Source organism: Staurois parvus, unplaced genomic scaffold (assembly GCF_062004578.1).
Source record: "Staurois parvus isolate SC_StPar_1 unplaced genomic scaffold, SC_StPar_1.0 ptg000636l, whole genome shotgun sequence".
Taxonomy (NCBI): Eukaryota; Metazoa; Chordata; class Amphibia; order Anura; family Ranidae; genus Staurois; species Staurois parvus.
The window spans coordinates 4,637,058-4,651,909 of NW_028318432.1; positions in this window are offsets into that span (position 1 = coordinate 4,637,058).

Here is a 14,852-nt window from a genome sequence, read left to right on the forward strand (position 1 = left end):
CTTTTTCGGAGGGCAAAATAGGAATGGAGCTAATTAATGTAGACATTTCCTTTGGTAAGTTACGGGCTTAGTGCCCTTCCCTAAACCCCATGGAGCTGCTGTCTTATTTCCTGGTGGCTTGTAGCATAGAGTGGGCTGCAACTCTTTTAAAAAATGTGTCCCAGCTATGGAGCAGAAGCATTGATGCTTTAAATTTGGCTCCCATTTTGGCCTCCTTCTGTCACAGGCTCTGTTGCACAGGACTTTCCTTGCACCTGTTCAGCCTCAGTCTCCCTGGCCATCCAGTTGGCAGCACTGCTCTCGGCTCTCGCAGACATCGCAATGATCCTTGAACATTTCCTGGAAACCAGCAGCACACAGTGCCTGGTACAGAAGGCTTCACTCTTCTCTCTCCGCAGCAGTGAAGGGTGTAAGTGCCCTTTTGGATGCTGAGGTTGGAGGGGGTTTATAGTGTCTTGCAGAAGGGCTCTAGTCCTCTCTGTTCTGAGCACTGTTCCTAAGTCTGATTCTTTTCCTTCCTCCAGGAACATCACTGCTCTTTTGGAGGGAGAGCACACTTGTTCTTCTACTTATCTAGAGAGGGGTGAGGAACTCCCTATAAAGCACCATTGTCACAAACACGGGATCGCTGCCACCACTATGTGATGATCCCACAATCGCTGTCACCAATATGTGACGAACACGGCGTCAGACCCCAGCCCTTCTCACCAAAGTCGTGACCAAAGGACTAGCCAATCTAAAACCGCAATGTCACGTGCATAACAATGCCACACTCAGCTGCACCCTGCACAACGATTTTCCAGCTAATTGGACCACAATCGATGCACCGGCAGCCTGATTGCGATTGTTACTGGGTCAGGTTAATTACGCAATTAACCCTTCACACTGCCACCACCTCCTTTTTGTACAGAGAAAGAGGAAACTCGGCGACATCAGCTATAACACTATAATGGCTGAGATAATCATCTGTATAAAATGGTCACCACAGGCCGGTCATACAGAGGGTTAAACAAAAACAGTAGCATCTCTTTTAGAGGCAGGAATTCGTAAATTGCAACTAAGAGCTGTAGAAACAGTTCAACACTTTCAGAAGGAAAGATTTATTACTAAAAGGTCAAACGGGTGCAATAAAAATATTTACAGAAAAAGATGTAACTAAGATATATATATAAATATACAGAGACCAACAGCACAGCAAAGAGATATCAGAGAGAGGTGAAAGGGTTAAGGTACTTGCCAAAGTCCTGGGTTAGCAGATCCAAGTTTCAGAGCAAAAGGGCACGGGTCTCCCCAGGTGGTACTTATGTTAAAATGGGAGACGTCTTCAACTTAGCTCTCTTAGGCCTGACAGCCCATTTTGTGGTTCCCCAGCAGGGGGTGTCTCTGAAGTCAAGGACCAATACCCCGTTTAGGGCGTGGAGGTCTGGGTGGATACCTCAACTAGAGCCAAAATCTCTCTTAACTCATATTTTGGCCCATAAATTTCCATCTGCATAAGTGACATTCCACCCACGGGTAGATTATTATGCAGACACGTCTGAGGATTGATTAGATATGAATTATGAAATTATACACTGAACGAGATCTACTTTTCAGCTTTCCTATGTATTCGAGACAAGGCGAGTGACCTACCAAAATGTTCGTCTCCTCTTAGACAATCTGACGATATGTCCGGTTTTTATGTAAGTCTCTCATATTCCAAGATATGAGACATAGGGGAAAAATGGATTTTAACAAAGCTTATCTGGTCGTGTTTCCTTGTAATGTTCTTTGAACTCCTGGGAAAGCTTGCCTTATCTTATACGAGGTGTTACATTTTACAGGTTCTTGGACAGCCAGGCCCCAGCTCCCTTGGGGGTCTGATAGCTCACAGCCCCCCTGCTGGCTCTGGCCTGTGACACTTTTAACACACACGCTGCCATATGTCACTGTGCCTTTCAGAGAGGGAGGGGGGAAGAATGAGGGAATAACATGGATATGGATTCCTTCACTGTGTGTACACTGGTTACACCTCCCCCCTCAGGTGGTTGCATTGGAAGGGACTGCAATTTCCCTCCTGACGCAACCCACTTCTGCCACGGGCTAGCCTGACCAGGGCACAGAGCCACTGTGCCCAGGGGTTCACCTTGGGGTGATATGCACTGCGGGAGACCCAGGTTCCTTCTGAAAAGGAAGCTGTTCTCCCCAGCAACACTGCTGGGTCAACCAAGCACAGACATTCAAGGTAACCTTTGTGGAGGTTGGGTACATGGCCTTACAGTGGAACAATACAAAATCTAGCAATGTAGAGAAAACCAGGACACTGAGAATTAGATTCTGAAGCAGAATTTACTGAAATCCCAGATATGCAAAAAATTTTAGCATGCTCACCCTAAGGTTTCTAGCATGGGTTTTTCAAAAATGCACAAACTAGCTAAGACATTTTCGGTTCACTCACTCTTGAGGTCCATCTTGTACGGTGAATTGCCTCACCCTGAAAAACGTTTGTCCCTCCAAAGTATTTTGACCATAAATACACTATTGAGGATGAGGGTTCCTTTCAGAAATGGACAGTCCCTGTGGTTGACCTGGCCATTTCTTGTCTGAACAAGACATTGACGGTTCCTGTGGAAGATAACCTTGTTTCCAAAGAGCTGGTGGTTGGAGGTTGGAGGCCCTTATTTAAGGTCTTGCTGTCTGGACTAAGTGCATGGTTCCCTGGCTCCATTTGAACAGATTCTAATGTTCACCACCACCTGGAGCTTTTGCCTGCGGCCTTATACTTCTGCAATGATGTCTTAGTGGATATACTTTACCAGATACCTAGGATGGGTCTCCTTTCTGTTCACATATGAACTCAGGGCAATTCAGTTGTCACTTCAGTGCTGGACTCAGTTTGGGGGTCACTTGACCAAAATCAAGTCAAACAATGCCATGACAGTGGCCTACATCAACCATCATGGAGACACCAGAAAGCACACCATTCAAAGGGAAGTGGACTTGATTCTCACTTGGGTGGAATTGCTAGTTCTAGCCTGTCTGCCATCTACATCCAAAGTATGGACAATAGATAGATAGCTTTATCAGTTATCAGCTTCAGGATCTGGAAAAATTGTCTCTCCATTCAGAGGTATTCCAAGCCCTTTTGCTAAAAGTGGGAGATGCAAACATGGATCTTCTGTATTCAACAATAAACTGGACAGATTGGTTGCCAGGTCCTGAGACCCTTGGGCCTTCGCAGTGGATACTCTGGTGACTCCATGTGATGGTTCAACCTAATCGATGCCTTTTTGCCTATACAACATTGTACCAAACTGGCCCAGGAGGATGTACTTGATGCCTGGCAGACTCTCTGTATACCCTTCTGCATCATCCAGAACTTCAGTCCCAAGGACTGGTCCCTTATCTCGCTTCTCAGGTGCTGGCTGCTGAGTGACATGAGCCTATTGGAGTTGGTCACTCCAGTGCTTCAAATAGCTAAAAAATAATCTTCTTGCAAAATCTACCATCACACTTAGAATGCATAATTTGCATGGTGCAAGGCTAGGAAATTTATATTAGGAAGTACTTGGTGGGACGCGTCCTGTCCTTTCTACCGTCTGGGCTGGACCAGTATCTGATCTTGAGAACCATCAAGGGAACAAATCTCAGCCCTGGCTATTCTGTTTTAGAGACTGTTGGTCTCATATTTCATAGTTAAGGCCCTTGTGCATGGTGTTACACACTTTGTTCCCCATGTGCTTCACCCTGTAAGTTCTTTCAGTTCTTCAGAAGCCACCTTTAAACCCATCCTGGTTATTCCCTTGTCTGATCTCACTCGTTGCTATCACCTCTGTGCTGCAGGTCTCTGACTTAGCAGCCTTATCTTGTTAAGAGCCTTTCCTAGTGCTGCAAAAGGGTAGTGATGTTCTGGAGCCTAAGGCCTCCTTTCTTCTCAGGGTGGTTTCCTCCACCCACCTTAACCAGGGCATTGTTCTTCCCCCCTCAAGTCCTGCTCTAACTTGCTTAGAGGGGAGGGGTTCTATAGGGGATATCCCTGCAGCTTTTCTGCCATTGTCCATTCACCTGAAGGTAGCAGCATATAACCCATGGTCAAATCTAAACACCCTGTGTCCTGTACTGTTCTTAAACTAAAAAGGGCAGGCACATTTAAAAATAATCCTGTTTATGTCATATTGTTCCATATTTATGGCATATTATAATTGCTATTTGCTGTAATGGGCTTGTAGAAGAAAGTCTTCAGTAGGAACACATCAGCACATGTTTTCTCTCTCTCCCTATGTTTTGCCATTTCTCTCTTTTTTTCCCCTATTATCTCTATCTATGATTATAGCAGGTGAAGGGCATATTGAAGCGACTTCTAGCACCCAATTAATTAATTCAGCCCAGAAAAATACATCATGGGCAGGTGCTTGCTACTGATTATAGCTGAGTAAAAATATACATAGCATAAGAAAAAGATACAAGCAGCTTTTAGGGTCAGGCAATCTGGCAATTGTGTACTTCATCAGCTAAATATAAAATACGGTTTCATAATGATGCATTCATACAAGGGCAGTAAATACTTTTCATGCTATCATGGTGTGTTCTGTGGTATCCTATCCTTTGTACACAGGAAGTGCAGACACCTGTTTAAAGAGACGATATGGCAAGCTTAAAGCCTAATTTTTTTTTTCTTAAAAAGGTCTTCCGGCCAGTGTTAAAAAAATCAAAAGCTGGTTAGGCTGCAATACATAAAATCCAGAGTTGTTTCCCGGCAGTGATATCTTTTTGCCCACAAAACCACTCAACCCAGAAGAGTGAGGACATACTTTGAATGCAGGGCATCATGGACCCACTGAGGTGGCATCATTATAGCACCCTTCATCCCAGTTTTTTGGATGAGTGAGGACTGCCGAGCCCAGAAAAGAGGTAAAGAGGACCCTGCAGTATCTCATGACTGGCCTGAAAAAAAAAAACAATCTGGAAAATATTTATGTATAAATAAGAAATAAAATTTATAGTGGAGTGGACAAGGGGAGGGTGGCAAAAGCACCAATCTGACAATGCCTTGAGGTGCTTGTTCCCAAACTGAGGTTAACCTTATCTAAGATACAGTCATGGCCGAAATTGTTGGCACCCTTGATATTTCTCCAGGAAATCATGTATTTCTCACGAAACGTATTGCATTAACACATGTTTTGCTATACACATGTTTATTCCCTTTGTGTGTATTGGGACAAAACAAAAAAAGGGAGGAAAGAAAGCAAATTCGACATAATGTCACACAAACCTCCAAAAATGGGCTGGACAAAAGTATTGGCACCCTTTCACAACTGCGGATAAATAAGAATGTTACAAGCATGTGATGCTCCTGTAAACTCACCTGGGGCAAGTAACAGGTGTGGGCAATATAGAAATCACACCTGAAAGCAGATAAAAAGGAGAGACGTTCACTTAACCTTTGCATTGTGTGTCTGTCTGTGCCACACTAAGCATGGACAACAGAAAGAGGAGACGAGAACTGTCTGAGGACCTGAGAACCAAAATTGTGGCAAAATATCAACAATCTCAAGGTTACAAGTCCATCTCCAGAGAACTAGATTTGCCTTTGTCCACAGTGCGCAACATTATCAAGAAGTTTGCAACCCATGGCACTGTAGCTAATCTCCCTGGTCGTGGACGGATGAGGAAAATTGATGAAAGATTGCAACGCAGAATAGTCCGGATGGTGGATAAGCAGCCCCAAACATGTTCCAAAGACATTCAAGCTGTCCTGCAGGCTCAGGGAGCATCAGTGTCAGCGCGAACTATCCGTCGACATTTAAATGAAATGAAACGCTATGGCAGGAGACCCAGGAGGACCCCACTGCTGACACAGAGACATAAAAAAGCAAGACTACAGTTTGCCAAAATGTACTTGAGTAAGCCAAAAGCCTTCTGGGAAAACGTCTTGTGGACAGATGAGACCAAGATAGAGCTTTTCGGTAAAGCACATCATTCTACTGTTTACCGAAAACGGAATGAGGCCTACAAAGAACAAAACACAGTACCTACGGTAAAATATGGTGGAGGTTCAATGATGTTTTGGGGTTGTTTTGCTGCCTCTGGCACTGGGTGCCTTGACTGTGTGCAAGGCATCATGAAATCTGAGGATTACCAAAGGATTTTGGGTCGCACTGTAGGGCCCAGTGTCAGAAAGCTGGGTTTGCGTCCAAGATCCTGGGTCTTCCAGCAGGACAATGACCCCAAACATACGTCAAAAAGCACTCAGAAATGGATGGCAAAGAAGCGCTGGAGAGTTCTGAAGTGGCCAGCAATGAGCCCAGATCTAAATCCCATTGAACACCTGTGGAGAGATCTTAAAATTGCTGTTGGGAAAAGGTGTCCTTCCAATAAGAGAGACCTGGAGCTGTTTGCAAAGGAAGAGTGGTCCAAAATTCCGGGTGAGAGGTGTCAGAAGCTTATTGATGGTTATAGGAAGCGACTGATTTCAGTTATGTTTTCCAAAGGGTGTGCAACCAAATATTAAGTTAAGGGTGCCAATACTTTTGTCCAGCCCATTTTTGGGGTTTTGTGTGACATTATGTCATATTTGCTTTTCTGCCTCTGTTTTATATTTGTTCCAATACATACAAAGGGAATAAACATGTGTATAGCAAAACATGTGTTAATGCAATACCTTTTTTGTGTGAAATACTTGATTTTCAGGAAAAATATCAAGGGTGCCAACAATTTCGGCCATGACTGTACCTGTCATTAAAACTAGGGAGGTCTCATCCAACAGTCTTTGCACGTTGCACCATTTTGTTTATGCTTCAGTCTAGCTGGTTTTTGCTTCTCTGGACATAAGTAGACCATTAAAAGTCAACTTGTGCCCAAAATCCCTTTTAAGTTCTGCCCCACTTTCTGTCTCAGAAACAAGGTGTTCTAGGGACAGTGAGTGATGGAAAATCTCCCAAACATTTACACCAAAGCACTCATTTCTGAAAAATGAGGAAGAGTTTTGAACCTTTGTCAGAACCTAAAGCCTGCCATAGACAGTATTAAATTCACCTTGATCGTGGAATCGTTTATTTTTCATATCATTAGTGTGCCAGCTGTGACAATCATGCCACAATCGAAAGTGCCGGAGCCAACATGCTGTTTTTTGGGGTTTTTTTTTAGAAAAAAGAAACAAATGATGGCACAATCGTATGAGCTAGATACATTTTTTGATCAACAGAACGTTCAGTTTTGTACTTATCTATAGCCGGCTTAACACTTCAGTACCCCCCAAGAAATGAAAGGTAGACTGCAGATTGGCTTTAAAAGACACATTTGGGAACTTTTTTCTTAAAGTATACTTACCGATACTGCATCTATCTCCTGTGGGCTCTAAGGGTGAGAACTGAGCAATCAGTCACTGCTGATCGCTCAGTTCTCCCTGTCGCTCTGAGCACTGTCAGTCACCATCAACTCACTATGAAGCACTGGGCTGTGGAAGGAGAGGGGGCGGGAGTGGCTGGCTCAGGCTTTTAGTGGATCGCTGAGAGGCTGCGCTTCAGGATCCTGGGTGCATCCTGACCATATGGTCACGATCTTTCCCAAGCCTGGAGTGATGTCAGCCAACAGGGGACTTTAGCTCACTCTTGGCTGAAAATGGATCACAGGAGTGCAGAATGAATTGCACTTTTGTGATCCACAGGAGAAGTACAGCCAAACCAATTTTGGCTGTACTTCTCCTTAAAAGCTGACCTCTATGCAGATATACAGTGGATATAAAAAGTCTATAAAAGCCTGTTAAAATTTTAGGTTTCTGTGATGTACAAAAATGAGACAAAGATAAATCATTTCAGAAATGTTTCCACCTTTAATGTAACCTTTAAACTGTACAACTCAGGTGAACAACAAACTGAAATCTTTTACTGTAGGTGGAGGGAAGTAAAAATAAAAAACTAAAATAATATGGTTACATAAGTGTGCACACCCTTAAACGAATACTTTGTTGAAGCACCTTTTGATTTTATTACAGCACAGTTTTTGGGTACGAGTCTATCAGCATTGCACATCTTGATTTGGCAATATTTGCCGGCTCTTCCTTGCAAAAACACTCCAAATCTGTCAGATTGTGAGGGCATCTCCTATGCACAGCCCACTTCAGATTACCCCACAGATTTTCGATCGGATTCAGGTCTGGGCTCTGGCTGGGTCATTCCAAAACTTTGATCTTCTTCTGGTGAAGCCATTCCTTTGATTTGGATGTATGCTTTGGGTTGTTGTCATGCTGAAAGATGAAGTTCCTCTTCATGCTCGGCTTTCTAGCAGAAGTCTGAAGGTTTTGTGACATTATTGACTGGTATTTGGAACTGTTCATAATTCCCTCTATCTTGACTAAGGCCTCATTTCCAGATGAAGAAAAACAGCCCCATAGCATGCTGCTGCCACCACCATGCTTCACTGTGGGTATGGTGTTCTTTTGGTGATGTGCAGTGTTGTTTTGCGCCAAAAATATCTTTGGGAATTATGACCAAAAAAGTTCAACCTTGGTTTCATCAGACCATAACACATTTTTCCACATGCTTTTGTGAGACTTCAGATGTGTTTTTGCAAAATTTAGCCGGGCTTGGATGTTTTTCTTCATAATAAAAGGCTTCCATCCTGCCACTCTACCCCAGAGCCCAGACATATGAAGAATACGGGAGATTGTTGTCACATGTACCACACAGCCAGTACTTGACAGATATTCCTGCAGCTCTTTTAATATTGATGTAGGCCTCTTGGCAGCCTCCCAAACCAGTTTTCTTCTTGTCTTGTCATCAATTTTGGAGGGATGTCCAGTTCTTGGTAATGTCACTGTTGCGCCATATTTTCTCCACTTAATGATGACTGTCTTCACTGTGTTCCATGGTATATGGCAGCACAGTGGCTAAATGGTTAGCACTTCCGCCTGGCAGTACTAGGGTCGTTGGTTGGAATCCCAGCCATGGCACCACCTGCCTGGAGTTTGCATGTTCTCCCTGTGCCTGCGTGGGTTTACTCCGGTTTCCTCCAACACTCCAAAGACATGCTGGTAGGTGAATTGGATCCTGTCTAAAATTGGCCCTAGTATGTGTATGTATGAATGTGAGTTAGGGACCCTAGATTGTACGCCCCTTGAGGGTTAGGGACTGATGTGAATATACAATATATATATGTAAAGCGCTGCGTAAATTGACGGCGCTATATAAGTACCTGAAATAAATAAATAATATCTAATGCCTTGGAAATTCTTTTGTACCCTTCTCCTGACTGATACCTTTTAACAGTGAGATCCCTCTGATGCTTTGGAAGCTCTCTGCGGACCATGGCTTTTGCTGTAGGATGTGACTAAGAAAATGTCAGGAAAGACGTACTAGAACAACTGAACATTATTTAGGGTTAATCAGGGGCACTTTAAATGAAGGCAGGTGTGTACTGACTCCGATTTAACATGAGTTTGAATGTGATTACTTAATTCTGAACACATCTACATCCCCAGTTATAGAAGGGTGTGCACACTTATGCAACCACATTATTTTAGTTTTTTTATGTTTACTTCCCCCTTAAAAGATTTAAGTTTGTTTTTCAATTGAGTTGTACAGTTTATAGGTCACATTAAAGGTGGAAAAAGTTCTGAAATTATTTATCTTTGTCTCATTTTTTTTACATCACAGAAACCTGACATTTTAACAGGGGTGTGTAGATTTTTTATATCCACTGTAAAAGACGAAAAATTAATGCAGCTCTGTATCCATTAATACATTATTAAAATGCATTTTTTAAATGTAAGGAGTATAAGTACCTGAATTTGACCTGGTATCAGCCTCCTATTGTCCCTGTTAAGCAGATTTCAGACTGAGAGAGGGAGAAGCAGTACAATGAGCCAATCAGTTCATGTGCCACCAATAAGCATGCTGATAGGTGGAGAAAGCAGGGTGACAGAGAACAATGAGCTCACTGCCGTGCTGCTTCTCCTTTTACTGTTCAGTCATAGGCCAAGCTGGCTCAGAGGAAGTAGGTTGAATGATGCTGGTCAGCACACTCAATGGGGTTACTGTTGGGGAAATCTCTGGATTGAAGCAGAATAATGGTTCTATTTTATCATTTAATGGGTTATTAATTCCCAGCTTATTTTCGACGAGAGGCCTGGTTCTAGCGAATCTAAACTCATTTTTTCCTGAGTTTTTAAAAACAATTTCAGGGGAAGATTCAGCACTGCATACCCCCCTATAGTATATGCTGGTATTGTGCTGTCCCATTGTACAGAATGGAGGTATATTTGGTAATGCAGCTATAGTGGGCAGCACAGTGTCTAAATGGTTAGCACTTTGGCCTGGCAGTACTAGGGTCCTTGGTTTGAATCCCAACCATGGCACCACCTGCCTGGAGTTTGCATGTTGTGCCTGTGTGGGTTTCCTCCGGGTACTCCAGTTTCCTCCCACCTCCAAAGACATGCTGGTAGGTTAATTGTCTAAATTGGCCCTAGTATGTGTATGTATGAATGAGTTAGGGACCTTAGATTGTACACCCCTTGAGGGTTAGGGACTGATGTGAATGTACAATATATATGTAAAGCACTGCGTAAATTGATAGCACTATATAAGTACCTGAAATAAATAAATAAAATAGTGCATCCTTGATGTTGCATATAGATATACTTGTACCATTAGGATCCTGATATTTGTAGCCCAGTCAGTGGTCAGAGCTGAGCCAGTATATAAAAAAAAAATGTCACTGCACAGTTAGAAGTCTTAAACGTGGAACCTGAATTCCAATTTGCAGGTCTCGCAGGATGTCCCCCCTGGGTTGCTATATATGAACACGATCAGATTCTGAGACTTCAAATAGGCTCTTGTTATAGACTTTCATCAGCAGTGAGAGTCCTCACGAAGGTGATGATGAAAGTGATCTTCAAAGGCTGTAGCCTAGCAACTCATCCACGACCTACAACTACTCGCCTGTCAGTCCCTTTTCCATCCCCCAGAACTCCCCTCCAATGTTGTCTCCTCTCCATTCAGTAGATCTTGAAGTTTGTAATTCTGCAAGAAAGCTGAACTGTGCCATAAAGACAAAGGTCCTGAGTCTCTAACCTGAAAAGTCCAAAAGAAGAAGCTAGACTATGCACACCTTATAATGCCCGATTTATAAAGGCTCAATGAGAAGTCAACATACAGTAGTTTAGGGTTTAACATTTTCCCATGTAAACTGGTCTGTGAAATGCCAGAAAGTGCACACAGTCCAGCCATAACAAGTGCTGGCCTTTGACAAAGATAGATAAGACCATTGTCAGGACCCATGTACCAGGCTGCGGGGGCTATTACCTGCATTCCACCAGGCAAAGAACATTGTCAGAAGAAGGTCAGTAATGGTAGTCTCCATGTTTTCCCTCTGGCAAGGTTATCCTTTGCATTAACCACTTAGGCCCCTTACACACGGGATATCTAGCTCTTGTGCATCCAATCCAGGAATGTTAGTGCACCCAGGAGGCACGTGTGCAGTGTCCAACCCTGCTGCCTGTCAAAGTGTATGGCAGGCTAAATTACACTGCAACTGTATGCGATTGAAAGTCGATCAGAAGGGTATGTTTTGGGATGCTATGTGTTTAGGGGTAAATGCCAGAATACAAAATACCTGCACTCTGGTCATCTACCCTTAGTGCATATGGCCCTCAACGTGAGTACTACTTGCTACAGCATTGATGGGGTGTGGGACTGGACGCGGCACCTGTGCCTCCTGGGTGTTCTTAAACAACAAGATTGCACGCACAGGGCCATCCAAGGGGCCTTAATGTCCAACACATTTATTTCCATTCTGCTCTAGTTTGCACACTGATCATGGCTTTCCAATGCAGTTAGGCTCACCAATAGTCTCATGGCTTTTTTAATTGTATTTCCATCAGAACCTCCTGCCTACTTGTCCTGGGTCATGAATCTGAAAGTATTAAAGCCAGTGGATTAGCGTAACAGACAGAAAACTAGCATTTTCAGAGGAAGTGGTCAGCAACAAGCAGTTTGTTTTGTTTGCAAAAAGTTTATTTTCAAGGTAAACTTGAGCTGGAAAGAGAGACTGAAAGGTTCGCTTCCTGGATGTTGCTATGGAGTCACGTATGTCATGTTACATCAGGATTGTGGGCCAGTTACACTTATGCATTCCAGTTATGTGCATTTCCACCTCACATGATGAAACATGTGTATTGCTGGGCAGTGCCATTCATGAGTGTCCCACAAAGCACATGCTATGCTCCTGGGGTGCTGCGTTAAATGAATCATATCTGTTTTTGGTTGCCTTGTGGTTCACTGGCAGCACAGGAGAGTGGGGCTATTATTATGCAGGGTTAGTACTTGTACTGAATCTTGCTGAGAGTTATTATGCTGGGTGTTATCACAGCTGACCCTGACATTTCCTGGGGTTTCTTGTTGCTGGCTGACATGCTGGTGTACTTCGGGGGTTTGTCTTTGATGGCCCTGAAACATACTGTGGGTTTTGCTGGATGTTAACTTTCTTGGCCCTGACACTTGCTGGGGGTTATTGCTGACCCTGACACTTGCTGGATGGTTCTAGCTGGCTCTGACACTATAAAATTGTCATTTTACTGATCACCTAATAAAATGTGGACTGTCTATCACAATCCACTACACCTAACCCTCAAGGGGTGTACAATCTAAGGTCAATTTAGACAGGATCCAATTAACCTACCAGCATGTCTTTGGAGTGTGAGAGGAAACTGGAGTACCCGGAGGAAACCCACACAGGCACAGGGAGATCATGCAACTCCAGGCAGGTGGTGCTGTGGCTGGGATTCGAACCAACGACCCTAATACTGCCAGGCGGAAGTGCTAACCATTTAGCCACTGTGCTGCCCAAAGGGTTGAAGCTTTAAAAGGCTTACAGGGGTTTGATTACTTCACCTCCCTTTCCAAAATGAAAAAAAAAGTTTTTTCTTTAATACATTTGAATGTAATTTAAAACATTTTAGTTTATATCTTCCAAACAAAACTGCTCCTCATACATTTGCTGCAGACATCCAGAGTGCCAGCTCAAAAAGCCCATCTTCTGCTTGCCATTCAAAGATATCAATAGAAAGAAGCTGCTCACCAGTATCTCATTCAACCAAAAGTTCTATATTAAACCATTGGTAATACTAAGGCATCCTGAAGGGAACATTGCAATTAAGCTGTTTAGGCTCATGGAACAGTGATCACTGGGCAGGGACATCATGGATGCGGTGGTACTACTGATGGCTTAATAAAGAACTTTTGGAAGAATGAGATACTGGTGCGCAGCTCCCTTCAATCTTTGTCCCTGAGACACAACAAGATGTAAGAGGAAATCTCTACTCTCTCTTTTAGGTTTTACCGGGATAACTGTCCTTAATTGGAAGAATTTCCCTCTATTCCTGTTCTGAAGACAAGTGTAATATTTTGGATTTTCCCATCACTTTCAGTCCCATTGATAATGGTCACCAGAAAGGGGACCAAAAACAAAGGATGAATCTCCTCACTAGGAAGACAGGTGACAATTATAAAAACAGAGGGGTATTGGCCCTTTACTCCAAAACTAAACCAAATTTGTGCTTTAGGATAAAAGTAATTGGCTTTACTAATAGGCCCCATCACGTGTGGTTATACTTCAGGCCACAAAATGGTTAAATGTATGTCGCCAGAGCTCTAGATGCTTCGAAAACCACACAAAAAACAAAAAGAAGTCCCTATGGATACAGACTCGGTAATGAAACTGCCACAAGGAAATAGCAGTTAGCAGTTTCTGCTGTCATCCCAGAATAAAGTTTGGCAATTTGTATACAAGATCCAGACTTCACTTCCAGTAAGGAAGGGATGCCTTCTCTAGTAATACATAGGCATGAGGTTATTAGCGGCACGTTAACTGTTTGTCTGCCAGCGGTCGGCGCCCTTCAGCGCAGTAATTAGGATGCTAATTAGGTAAGCTGTCTTGGTGTGATTGGTTTTGATAGCTGACATCACCTGGCTGTGTTGCTGAGACATAAATTGCGGTGCTTCCAGTAGCCTGCAGCGTAACGACATTCTGAGTTTGCCTGGGAGCGATTGACCATAATGGATACATATGTAAGCAGGAATAGTGGGGTTTTTTTTCCCCTGCGTTCGGACACACAAAACCAACTGCAAATTGGATATACCAGCAGAAATGAAGGCAGTGAGGGGCACAGCTCTTTGCACAGGTTCATCTGCTGTGACACCCACGGGGTGACATTCAGTCCGAGCTGAAACCTCCCAGCTAAATCAAATATTCCTGATTGTAGGCTGCATCTGTCATACTGACCTGGACAATCTGCCATCAATGCTCCATTCATTACATCACAGTCTTATAACAAGGAAAGGGACACAAGCGTACATTGCCAAAATGCCAAAACCACCACTTTCTAGTTACTTAAAGCTGAATTCCAGGCAACCAGCTAAACACACAGATGAAATGCATCTATGGGAACGGTTTTATCTGCCAAAGGATTTATATTTCTGCCCATCCAGTCTTGAGATTTAAACAGCACTGCCACACCGAAAAGTCCCATCTAGTAAAGCAGGAGACCTGATTGCTCTTTGCTGCTCTTAAAGGATATCTAAACCAAAGTATGAACATTTAATACATTGCAGATTACCAGTCCTAAAATGTGGTGAATACATGAGTTTCCTAGGCTATCAAAACTAGAGCAGACAGAATCTGGAGTAGATGTGCATTGCAACCAACCAGCTTCTATCTTCAGCTTGTTCAGTTAAGCTTTGAAAAGGAAGGACAGAAGCTGATTGGTTGCCATGCACTGCTACTCCAGATTCTGGCTTCTGTGAATTCAATCAGTAGATCAATGTCTGTACAACCTCCCTGCCCATACATTGATTGTCCCTGCTGAACCAACTGAAGAT